The 13,620-nt window shown below is 39.4% G+C and overlaps 1 protein-coding gene across 7 annotated transcripts in view; it reads right to left on the bottom strand.

The window, feature by feature from the left end:
* Nucleotides 1-13,620, bottom strand: part of CCSER1 (coiled-coil serine rich protein 1) — a 712,119-nt gene that overhangs the window by 637,126 nt on the left and 61,373 nt on the right. Inside the window, exon 1 of one of the 7 annotated variants that reach the window (XM_035326090.1) lies at nt 8,640-8,662. The exons of the other annotated variants lie outside the window; for them this stretch is intronic. The gene's annotated coding sequence lies outside the window, so the exon portion shown is untranslated. Of the gene's footprint in view, nt 1-8,639; nt 8,663-13,620 lie in introns of those variants that run through there. 7 annotated transcript variants of the gene reach the window in all.

Raw genomic sequence — 13,620 nt, 5'->3', positions numbered from 1 at the left:
GAAAAGAAAGAAAAGAAAGAAAAGAAAGAAAAGAAAGAAAAGAAAGAGAAATCACTTAGATGTTGCAGCTAACACTAGATATTAATACATCTGTGTTTTCTGCTTTCCAAAGTTATGCAGTATTTGTGCTTACGGAATTTCACTGTCCGTGGATTACTCAGTTTCTCCTTTCCTGACAAAGCACAAGGAGCTGAAAAGACTTTCTAGTTTTTAAAGATTTTTTTTAGATCATTACATATTAAAAATACATAAAATATTTTAACAAAAATAGTTTTGAAAATAATTCAAGTACACCATGCTCTGTAACACTGCACAACTGGTAGGTAATTAGAAAACGCAAAGTGATCACTTCAGTTATTCAATTAACTCTATTATCTCCATACCTGCTTATGAACACCTCCTGATTTACACCAAGTTTTCACCAAAGGGAACAAAAGAGAAAATGTTTGTATCACAGGAGGATTGATGTGTACAGACACAGCCACGCTCAGAATTAAACTTTCCTTCAGTCCTATGCCTCTAATATCAGCAACCAGATTTAAAAGGTCACCACAATTTCAAAGACTCAGGTAAAAATGTTTGCTGAAATCCTCATTTCTGTGCATTGTTCCTGACATTTAACAATGACACCTGACAAACTGCACACACTCTGAAAGATCAGTCACAGTTACACAGGGACTCATTTATCGTTTCCCTTACCGACTGCTAGACCAACTTCAGTACGTGAGAATTACAGTAACCTCCAGCATGAGAAGTGTTCACTTAGATGAGGGGTTTGTTTCTTCCTCTGCAGCTTGAGGTTGAGAAGTGGGAGGGAATCCCTCTTATTGGCAGACTCAAGACATCCCCGGCTTTTGTGACTATAAACTACAGGACTGAAAAAGACAGAACGGAGGGGAAAAAAATAACACAAAAGTCCCTCAAGTCCTCCACGTTTGTAAAATGAAACTACAGAACTAGGCACATTTTCCACACTCATCCATTAACTGTGTACAGCAGAAAGCTTATGTTATTCCCACACCAAATCTCCTTGAAACATCTGTTGACAGGTCAGTGAGTGATGGTAAGTAGATGCCCCACCACACCAATGGGTAAGACAGATTCACTGCTCCGATCAGAGCAACAGCCTAGAGAAGTCGGAGTACCGAACCCAACAAGACATCTCAGCATAAGCAGATTTCAGTTTTCCAGTTAAATATACAATGGCACGTAAGGTTTAACTCTAAATGGCCTGAAACAGAACACTGATGGTTTTGGGGGGGGTGTTTTATCCTTGTTTTAAGATTTCCATGTTTTAGTGCAATGCAGGGACAGTGTACAGTTAACACTAATTCAACATTTCCAATACTCCTTCATCTTCCCATTAGGGAAACGTAGAAGAAAGGAGAAAATGTAAGTAAGTACTTCCAAGAAAAGGGGGAAAAAAGTAGAAATAGCGAGGGAGGAACAGAATATGAGAACAAATATTTTAAGTGACAAGGTAATTATATTTGCAGTTAATAGCTCCTCCCTCAGAATTAAACGTCTAACTGTAATGGAATCTTCTATACACCCAGACTGGCATTACAGTATAATGCATTTCAGCACACACTCAACTGCTGCCTCGGTGTGCCTGACCATCAACTAACAATCCCACTCAAAAGGTGTTCCTGCTGTTCAATATTCACTCGTAAAGTCCAGATCAAGAGAGGCATATTGAAATTGCTACCAGTCCTGAATAAATAGATACTAAAAAAGTACATTTTTTTCCTAGTTGAGCATGTCTGGCTAGCATACTCTACATTCTTCTCTCATAACACTAATCGGCTACGAGTTTTGTTCAAAAGAAGTATGCCAAATCAACAAGCAAGAAATATTTTATTACCTTTCAAATGCTATTTTTATTCCACGTTTCCGTGTGTGTACACATTCAGAAGTAAGCAAGCAGATTAAAGCTGTTCAGTTCTGATTAGCTCTTCTAATAGTCTCAGTATGGCTGTTATGAACATCTTTTCCCAAAAGCTTACCAGATTCTCTCTATTGAGGGATCCATCTGGACTGACATAGAGATTAACCATTCCTAATCCACTTCTAAATTCTCTAACCCTTAACAAGCTGCTCCTCTTACTTCACTTGCTAACATTTTGGCAATAGAGTAAGACTCAGCATTTTATCTCCCCATGATGTTGCATCAACATTAACCAACCCTCGTGCGACACTTCTACCTTGCAAGTATCTCATTGGCACAGAGGAAGTGATGTAAGATTACAAATTGAGATCATTCAACATTTAAACCCACTATCTTTCTTGTTTGCAAAGCTGATTCAACTTTAAGAAAACCCTTCTACCTCTTCAGTGCCAATAGCTCTCATGCTGTTCTGAAGTCAGCAGAGGTGGGAAGTGGCGCCACAGGTCCCTACAACAACCAGTTTAGGGAGCAAAGCATGATAACCTTTATTTTAGCACACATAACTACTAATGCGTTTATGGGTTATTAAATTATCTGGTCCTGTTAGAATCCAACTCCAATATTTAACTCCCTGACCTGCAGCAGTCAGTCTGCAGTGACATTTCATAGAATATATGCCACAATTTAGATTGCAAGAACTGCTTGGGTAAACAACATTCATTTCATGTTCAGTGCTTCCATGAAGAATGTTCCTATACAGATGAAAAACACTCATCACAGCATTATACTGAAAATAACAACCAGAATGTTTGGCTGTTTTATATATATTTATATATAGAGAGAGAGAGAGAGAAGTGATAGCAGCAGTCCCCATTCACTACATTCATTTAATCTGGATTACTTAATATGGATTTCAACATTACCTTTATAAAGCCAAAAATATTTCTGCTCATTGGTTTCTAAGTAGCCTTTGTGTTCTACTCCGCTTATTGGATATTCACCTTTTTTTTTTTTTTTTTGGTACATTTACTGCATTAGCCTAAATTTGAGATCAAAATTTTACCCATTATCAGTCTTCTCACTACCTGAGCTGTTCCAAGTGATCAAGACAGTGCCTGCTTGGATACTGCAAAGCGTAACTGTGGTTGTATGACTGCACAACAGCCCAAATATTTTTTTCAAAATCTCTAATACTCTGTTATTCTGGAATACATATATTTCTTTAAAGCTACATAGCTGCCTTGACTTTTGAATGTCTGCTAGGTCTACTGTTCATAACACTACTTTGCTACTTAAAAAAATATAAAAATATAAATAAATCGTACAAAATATTAGACCTGATATTCAGATGATTGAAAACTTTGGACTTGTAATTAAGAGATCTCAGCATCATGTCACTTTTTTTTTTAATTATTGCAATGTAATGCGGAATCTCAGCTTAATATGCAACAATCAGGACCCCGTATTTTCAAAAACTTTAAGAGTTTCTGCACTAATTACAGGATTTACCATTCCTGCAAGATCTAGGCTGCCAAAAACACAGATAAAACCCTGCATTTCCAAGCTAAGTTTCTCACTACAAGTAGACAGAAAGCAAAGCAGCACTATTTCTCTGCTTGAAGACTATAAATATAGTCCTATGTGTGATACTGAATTGCAACTATTCATATAAACAACGCATAACCTAGTAATCTAAATATCAAGTTAAGAAATTTGCCATTGATCAATTCAGATAAAGTGTTCAGATAACATCTTAATCAAGTGTCACCAGACACGGAGCAGTGAGACATTAGAACAAGAGTGGAATTGCTACCTACTGAGGTGATGAACTGGGAAACTCATTACACCTCTTCAGACCTGCCTTGGATGGATGGATGGATGGATGGATGGATGGAAGGAAGGAAGGAAAATCCGAAAATCCACTGTACTAGCTAACAGGAATGTACGCTATCATACAGAAAGCTGCACACATAAAAATGGAGAGGACTTCAAAAGAAGTGGAGAGCATAATCAAGCAAAGATGTGTACTCAAAATCTAAAAGAAGTCAGCTCCTACTTAAAACTGACCTGTGTATACGCATTAGCTCTCCAGGTCATTACAATTTAAACTACCACAGGGTGCCTCTAACACTGGATATTCATCCATTTTAGTGGCCTCAAAGTAAGAGCACAAACAGACTGTCAGCACTGAAGATACACTGTGCTGACTAGGCTATTAGGGTTTAGCTGTCCATTTTTCTAAAACAATCCCTCTGCCATTTAAGAGGAATCGATACACTGTGCATATAATGATCAAAATCTGCAATTCTGTGGGATTTTAGTGCATCCACAGATGCTTCGCAACAATATTTTGATCTATGTTCCGAACTTGCGTTTCTTGATGGGCTACCAAGTACAGCAGAAACCTGGCCCATACCAGTTGTAAAGGCCAGAATCTGAAATGAAACAGAAACCACGTGTCCAGTTTTACGGAGATGATGCTGGTGACTATAGTACGCAATATTAAAATCCTATCCAAGTATTTTGTTACATCATATCTTTCAGAGCTTTACAAAATCTTGAAAGTGCAAGGAACACCTGCAACTCCTCCTGGAGCACTTGCTGCTCTTTCCTGAGCAAGGCAGTACACGGGATTCAGTAGGCCATGGAATGACCGATTTCAGCCGTAGGTATGTCCTGACTTTGCAGAATGCCCCATAGGAAGTCCAAACCTTAAATAAGATGTGCAGTGAAAGACAGCAAAGAGAGGCAATAATATACAGGACAGATTGTTATTGTCAGTAGACAAAGATGATAAATAATTATCGTCTGAACTGAGTCTGTGACTTCTCAGGAGATCATCATTTATCATAATCATCAGCTAATCGAGTTTCTGCTTGTGAAGGGTCAAGAAAACTTATTAAATAAAAAACAAAACAAAACATTTTTTTAATCTTTCATCTGCCGATACCATTTCCTGAAGCCGCAGCAGACATTGCCCTATAAATACCTTATTCCAGGTAAACAGCAGGTTCCAACACGGTTGAACATGAATCTTCTTTCCTGATCTCATCTGCCTTTTTCATTCTTTCCTGACACCTTCTTCCCTTCCTTATTCAACTTTCCAACTAAGACCCTGCGGGATCACTGGAAACACCATCCTGTTACCCCAGAATAGGATGGGGCAAGGCACAAAGAAAGGTGCACTCAGACTTGACAAGCTATAGTCCAGGCAACTATTTACACAAACTCAGTGGGTTGCCAGAGCCTAGGGCACACGTTAGGATCTAGAGGACTATAGCTTAATGTGCTTGGTAGTAAAACTGGGATTTAAACAAAGCTGTGCCAGTTCCCCAGCTGACAAAAGTCATCACTGGTCCATATCTAAAGTGCACGGGGCAATGGCAATAGGAGTGGTTGGAGACAGTACTTTTCGCTGTTAGTTGTTATTAAGCAGTAATTATTAAGTCATAGTAGTTAAGTGGTTATTAAGTTAGCTTACTTGGCCATTGCTAAGCAATTTGCTAATGAAATTAATTAACAATAGTAGAAATTATTTCTATACACAAATACCCAAGGGCATGCACTACCTTACCATGAATATAATTTGGCAAGCATGGATATATTGGCTCTCTCTTTCCTCTGACTTAGGCACGGGTTGTGAAATATATTGCACCTTTTAAGCCCTGTATTCCTGTTTTATTTCAGAATGCAAAGCATTTATTTTCCATATTTAGACGATATTTATTCACTTAGGGAGCAACTTGCCAGGAGACCAATTTGTTATTTCCAGTTCTGTCCTCTCCGAGTTTCAATTTTTCCACATCTGCAAAATGGAGAAATGCCAATTCATTAGACTGCTTCAGACCACGACTTGGGATGTACCATACAAACGCTCGTCATTCCTAGTTTGAGGTATACTAGGAGAATCTAGCTATACCAGCTAGTTCCTGTGGAAGCCTCAGTGGGCCTCCAAGCATAGAGAAGGCAAAACTTGGTTGTGCATGGTCAGAGGAGAGATTTGCTATGAAATATGCAGGATGAAATGCTCAAGATAAGAGCTCTCAGAAGAGAACAACCATGAAAGAAGGCTGGCACCTCTGGCAGTAGTCTTTACATCAGGAAATAACACTGTGTAGCTAGGTGCTTTCTGTCCTCCTGGCCTGGCTGCTCCCACTGTGTTCACTGTGTGGCTTTTTCAATCTCAGGAAACAATTAATTAATGTTTGTAAAGTGCTTTTCGAAAGGTCAAGCACTGTGTAAGCACCAAATGTTATTGCTGTGGTAAGGAGACAGAAAAGGTTTTAAATTAGTCGAAAGCTATATGCTGTTAGTTTTAATGAAGCACTATATATTCTTGTAGCAGGACAGATATTTATTAAGTTTTAATCCATCTTACTTTTACTTATAACCAACATCACCAAAAAAAATTAAAAATCAAAAAGAAATGAAGATCACTACTGCAGAAATCTCTTGCAAGAAACATTTAGTCAGAGCACACAGTTTGCATCCGTCTTTAGTAAACAACTGTATCATCCTGCATCATAGAAATTATGCTGCAAATGGACAGCAGCTTACATAGATATGTTTCACATACCACATGTGCACAAATACAAGGTAGGTATGTTCAAAATTTTTTTTTTTCTTTTTTACACACACCAAAAAAAAAAATACATGGCATTCACTGCCAGACTGTCCATCTGACACCAGTGCTGCTGTCCTTCCTCTGAAACCCAATCCTGGTCTCCAGCCAAACAGGTTCATCCAAAAGAGAACAGCTGTAGAGCTGTCCTTTGGCAAAGGGAGCATCATTCAACATCGGCAGTCCTATTGTCATCTTTAACATACTATCAAGTGCCTGGCACACTACCTGAACGCTGACACACAAAATATTGTTCTTCCCACAGCACTGGAGTTCTTCGTTCCCTGTTCACAGGCCCTTGGTGCTATCCCTCTACCTGTATTACTCAGCATTCAGTTTTCCATGAAGGCATGTTTTCACTTCTGAGGCAGGCGCCAAAGTCTTTTGTAGCCTTGCGATCTTTTGCTATAACCAGAGCTGGAACATGGCACTGACGTGGCTGACACAAGCCATTCCAGGAACACGTCTGCTACAGCTGACTGGGCAGAAACAAAGCCACTCCTCAGCACAGGGCATCCCCACCCAAATCCTTCAGTCATCAGACACTTACCTAGCCTCTTGCTCAGCAATCAGCGCTCCCACTATAGTCTGCTGTTACCTGGCATCCCTGTAGTCCTTTCTGCACCAACTACGACAGCCGTGGAGCACACCTTTACTTGCAATATCCTGTGCATCTATGGTTCAGCTTCTCCATAGACGTTTTATGCTTGTGTTTATTAAACCACTTTCATTTTTATCACCGAATCACAGAATTATTTAGGTTGGCAAAGACCTTGAAGATCACCAAGTTCAACCATCATACTTAATTCACATACATTTTCACATGATTAAGAATTATATAATGTTTTTAATAAAGAAAGGGAGGGAAGGGGGGGCAGCAGGCTTTACGCCTCAAAGTCATTAAAATATTGAATTTCCCACTACATCATTAGCTGTGCATGTCTGCTGAGGCTTTAATCATATTTTGAAGAACAAGAAATCGCAGACAGGGAAACCACATGAAAGAAAGGGCCTCAATCCAAAAGGAAATAATGTATCATCCTAAACCATACAACTCAGTAGTAGTTTAATTATAGCTTGCCTAATTATACCTTATGACACTCTATGATACTGTAGTATAAAATCTGCTCTCATAGACACACACACAAAACCTATATTAAAAAAGCATTACGTCTGTGCTATATACAATGAAAGTCAGAAGTTCATGGCTAGCTAAGAAACATGCCAGATGTTCTCCATACACCCAGACACTACCTTGACACTCTTCTGAAGAAGCCAGCTGTGGTAGAGTGGGTGACAACACATTATATGCCTCAATTACCTTCAAACTTTCGCAGTTCGCTTTCCTTTTGAAATGCATGCGTTTGAACGCCACTCTAGGCATAAACATTTCTTTGGAGAGGGACTGTTTCCAAGAATGTAAGGCAAAAATCATGTACTGAAGCCCCATAAATACAGGGTGTTTTATTTTAACAGAGTGATAGTGGAAATAAATGAGAAAAACCTGGTTAAATTAGAGCCTTTGTAAATTTACTTATTATTATTCATAAGATTTACTTATGCAGTAAGTAAAACTTATTTTAAACTTATTCCAAGTCAGCAATGAACACTATAGAAGTACTAAGCCAATACACTAACATACAGGAAAGTATAAATATTTCCCCCTTTAATCTCCAGATGATGATGGATCTTATTAAACAGATGCCACCCATCTTTCATTTAAGCTAGCTGAAGGAACCAATTAGATGCACGTTTCCATAATGAAAATTCAATGTGAAGCTTTGTCTAACAACAGGCTTGTACAGCAAAGCCTAAGAAGAGTTAAGCCATGGTCTCTGAGGGCTCCTCCTGGCATGGAGTGCTAATGTAGGATAGGGAGTGACTGCAACTGCGTGCAGCCACAGATGTAAGAGGCAAAAGGCCAGCAGACAGCAAGGCAAGCAGATGCAGCCATAGCTGTGGAGGGGGGAAGAAACAAATTTCTGGTTAGCAAAATCCATACCCGCTCCATTTCCGAGATGGAAAAAACACCTGATCTTTTTCATTACTATCATTATAGTCAAAAAAGCAAGATTAAGCACGGCAGAACTGCAACCTTCTAGGAAAGCCGCTTATGCTAGTACGAAAAACCTATCACGAGAGCTATGAACACAGGCTAACCATTTGGATCACCTGGAGGACTGCCTGTGGATGGTACCGGGCATGTGGGGCACTTCCATCTGGACCACCACCTGGAGGAGACGCAGAACAGTCTCTCGAGCAATGAATGCAGACCTGGCAGCTGAACACCTCCTCCTGAACACAGGCTGGCATGCAACATCGAAGTCACTTCTGCAGTAGCCTAGGGAAGGCCATTTGCTACCAAGAATGGAAGGAAGCACTTTTCTGGTCCTTTTTTTACTCCCCGAACACCTGTGCTTAGACCATATCAAAAACAGTTCCTCCAAACAGATTCTAAGCCAAATTTAATACAATATATAGGCCTACAGAAAACAGTCCTCTCTGAAAAAATGAACTGTATCCATATTTATTTTTCAAATCCCATGGAAACTAATTAAAGGAATTAATCTCTCTCCATCAACTACCTTATTAAATCTGCCCTAGTGCACAAGAACATGAAGATGGAAGAGGCTAGACCATTTTTTTACTCTTCTGTTAGGAAAAAAAAAGTAGACTCATACGAGCAGTAAAAAATACGTCTGTATTAAAAAAAAAAAATGTAGTTCTATACAGAAGACATCTGGGCTGAGTACTCTGAAAACAACCACTTTTTTAATCCATTCAACCCAGAGTTTTCAAATAAAGTTTACTGTGTGATAGTGTGCATCCGAAGAATAACTCTTACTTTCAGATCTCATGGAGAGAGCAACCCAGAAGGGTGTCAGACCTCCTATATAACAGCACACACAACTCAGTTGCCTCGTATTCGGATTCCAAATTTCGTAAAATCTTTTTTGTATTTCCAAGTACTAGACTGTAGCTGAACACCACTCTGTTTCAAGCAATTTCCTCTTACCCACGTTTGCCATATTTGTATTTACCAGGTTCCTTTTTTTTTTTTTTTCCCCTTCTCCTGTAAACTCAGAAAAGGAGACCGCTTTCAACCCCTCAGGGTAAAACATTTCCTGATTCTTCAGAAGGCTTCCCGTATTTTCTTTAAACGCCCCACAAGTTGACATCATATTTTACAGCGCGAGACAGCAAACCAAATAATTCAGAAAGCAGTCTTACGAATGTTGTATACAGCAGGAAAAACACCTCCTATATTTCTCAGGATTGCCCCACGCAGACATATTGTAGCCTCATCGCCTGTATGCAGTGGGGATTGCCCACTACACTTCAGTAACTCACTGTTTTTCAAACACAATTTAAGGGTGACCTAAAATCTCTGTTTCCTATTCATGCGATGCTTCATGTAGCTTACTAAAATGAATCCTGTACAAGTGAGTTCACCTTGTTAATACAGTTCAGATCACTCTTTGAAATCAAATTTCTCCTTTTATACACTAACAACATTTTTATCCATCTAGAGTCTGGAAGTTTAAGAACTGATCTTTTTTTTAAAAAAAAAAAAAAGAAGCACTGCTAGCATCGTGGCCAAAACGCTTCTCACGCACTACCCATGAAGGGGTCAAACTGACAAACACGCTGCATAAGAAAGAGAGCAAGATCAGATTTAAAACATAAATGTTTCAGAGGGAGGGCTTCTCCCCTCCCCCCCCCTCCTTTCAACAGAGTTCAGAGGCTAAGATACCATTACCTGTGAGAAATCAAATGTTAATCTGAAGTCATGTTATAGAATATAAAATAAACTCAGCTGCCAGGAAATCGTTGCCATCATTTGATACACAGAAAACGAGACCTCACATGTTTGGCACATGGGACAGCAGATTATCAATGTTCAAAAAAAAAAATCAGCTGGATTCCCTTAGCTCCCAGAATAATGTTGTCAGCTAGTGTGATTTGCATCATCTCGGGCACTGCATTCAGAACTAGCTCTCACAGAGACTTCCAAGTCCTTTACTTCCTCAAGTCTACACACTTGGAATTTGAGGAAATTTTGCCAATTAAGAACTTTGATCTGGCCATTGCTAAAACGCAGGCAGCCTGCAACCCTGCCTCAGGCACTAGCAAAATGTTACGTTCATGAAGAACACAGGGTACTTCATTTAAATGTAGACTAAGGGGGAAAAAACCAACAGCATACCTCAAACTTCTATCATGAACAATTTAGAAAGAAAAAAGATCAAGAAAGCAAGAGTTGGTGAAACGGTGTTTTAAACAATACTTTAAATATTGAAAATATTTAAAATGCTTTAATAAATTATTCATTTATATTTAAAAATGCAGGGATTGGTTTTCAGATATTGCATCTGTAGATTATGTTCTTGATCTCCATCACTTGACCAGCCTGTGCTTTCTAGGGAAAAGTGCTGAAACCACAGTAACAGCCTGAATTACTTAGGGATTTAGGGAGAGATTAATCCAGCCTTTCAGTCAAGGTAGTATTTTTTCAAAAGCCCATGGAGGTCATGGCTAGCTTTAATGACATACTGTTTATTACATTCAATGCAGTGACAAAGTGTGATTTAGATCAATGAGGTACTTCAGCATGGTAAAAACACTGCTGTGAATTCCACACCTTCCTCAGCTCTTCAAAAGACGACAGCCTGTTCTTCCACAGCAATCACGAGCAATCATATTCCTTTCAGCTACACGAGCTCACGCACACTGTAAAGTAGGCCAGGAGTTGCCAGAAAGCTATTGTTTTGCCGAAAGCACATGCCAACCCCCCCTCCTGTGGTTTCAAATCTAGCAAGATCCCCACAGCACACAGAAACAGTGAAGTGTCAGATGAGGAGAAAGGGGGAACACAATCCATGACGTTAGCTGTAGGGTATGGGCATTTCAGTGGTAAGGATTTGGAGAAGCACTCAGCTAACAAGGCAAGCAGGGTGAAACTAGCCTGTGAGCAGTAACACCCCAAGGACGGATGGGCTGGAAAGTACACATTTCTACTTGCTGCTGTTTCTACCGCAGACCCAGAAGACCTGCTGCTTGTGAGAACTTTGCCGTGCAAGGAGTCATTTCAGACAGGGTACAGAAAGAAGGTCCCAAACACAAAGCTGCCACGCTGAGCAACTGAAGAAGAGGATCTGAGGTTACGTATCATTCTGGTGGTGAAACACACGACCCACGCTCTGCTCTGTTAGAACAGAGCAGAAAAGACAGAAGGTAAAACTGCATATAGAAGGTTTCAATACACTGGGAGCCTGTCAAGCTGCTGACAATACATCCTTATGGCAAACGAAGGGTAAGCAGCAGGACAGATGGCAGAAACTTTTAAAGCCTACTGGTGGCTTTTTTTTTTTCCTTTTGTAATCAGATGTAGCTGTAGAGATTAGCACAACACAGTAAACAGTTTGAGGATTACACTGAAATTCATCTCTCTTTGTATCTATTCCTAGGCAAATAAATAAATATAAAATTTATTCCGTTTCACCTCCAGACAGTTATATCATTCTGCTTTCCATCCAATCTGCCTTCTCCAGTAAATGCCACTCAGCAGGAAAACCCTAAGGGTATTAAATAGACAAAGCGAGACATGCAAGCACTCCGTGTTAGCAGAGCATGGCAAAACACTGCACCCTTCACAAAAATCTTTGCAGGGTGATACAAGACTATGGCCTAGCACTCATTACAAGAAAAACACTGATATTTTTAATGCATTAATTAAGTAATGGCAACGATCTAGTTAACAGAGGGGGAAAAAAGTGATGGCGAAGTATCTTCTGAAATAATGGAACACATGTTGCACCTACCCGTACCACAGTGACGGTGTCTTTCTCTTAATACTATGAATGGATGCAGAATATGATTCTGCAGTTATACTGACTTTACTTCACTTGGAGCATACTTCAAGTAAAGATTATAGGACAGGGAATAAAGACAATTATATTGTGTTCATAATAGCTTTTGGCTCGGGAATCCAAAAAACATCTAAGCAGCACATTCTGCTTAATTTGCTTTGATATGGGAAGATTAACTCCAGGGAAATAAAATTAATGCATTCAAGGATTCTTTCCACCACCTCTGTAATTGTTTCTATTGTCCCAGATTCATTAAATCCCTCTGGTAAATCTCTAAATATTATAGATTTGTGGTATTCAAGATAATAAAGCAACCCTTGAAATACAGCTTTCCTGAATAGTAACAATTCATAACTGATAAGCTACAAAAGGTCTAATACACGCGTAGATTAACCTGAGTACAACTAACACTGACTGAAGTGCAACTAACACCAACAAATACAAAACTATCACGGTGCCAAAGCAAGAATTCCAGCTTCGAAAGGATGCTTCACCCCGGAGTCACTGTGCTGTACCCTGCATACCAGTTTATCTCAGCTGAAGTTTGCTTTCCAATAAATAGATGCTTTCTCTGCACACAGGCCTAGCGAGTGGTTTTACTGGAACATGGCGATATACACCTGTCTGACAGAGCAATCCAAGCTCATGGGATGTATAAACATGCTCTTGAATAATTACCATCAAGCAATCTGCCCAACCTGTTTTCCAAAATAAATAACCACACGAGTAGGTTTTTGCTTTTGTAACTGTGCCAAGCACTCATACCTTATGATCATTTTTCAAAGGCTAGGGCAAACACCTCTTCCGTATTTATTCTATACATTGTTCTTCATCATAAATTGTGCTCAGTTACAGTTAAAAATCTAATATGCTTTCTAAATTTTAGCACAAAGAGTGAAGTACTGAAACTTACGCTTCCACGCAAATGTTAAGCTTCTACTGACACAAAGACTCTTTTGCGTTATTTTTAAGCTCATTTGCTACTACAGCAACAAATCACTGAAAATTCTGGTAGGATTACACACTCCTGTGTATTTGGATTTTGTCTTGACTACTAATTGCCAAGTGTTTTGCTGTTGCACAGGAAAACACCTGTTTCTACTTGAAATTTTCTCCTGCTTCTCTACTTCTAATGTGCCTCCTTAAACCGACTGACAACATGGCACGGTTTAGTTTCCCATCCTCAGCTGGGTACCTACCTGTAACTGGGATCTTTCATCCAGTTACTTACTGCAGCCCTA

This window comes from Oxyura jamaicensis, chromosome 4, assembly GCF_011077185.1.
Source record: "Oxyura jamaicensis isolate SHBP4307 breed ruddy duck chromosome 4, BPBGC_Ojam_1.0, whole genome shotgun sequence".
NCBI classification, from domain to species: domain Eukaryota; kingdom Metazoa; phylum Chordata; class Aves; order Anseriformes; family Anatidae; genus Oxyura; species Oxyura jamaicensis.
This window is presented reverse-complemented; position numbering and strand designations above follow the sequence as displayed.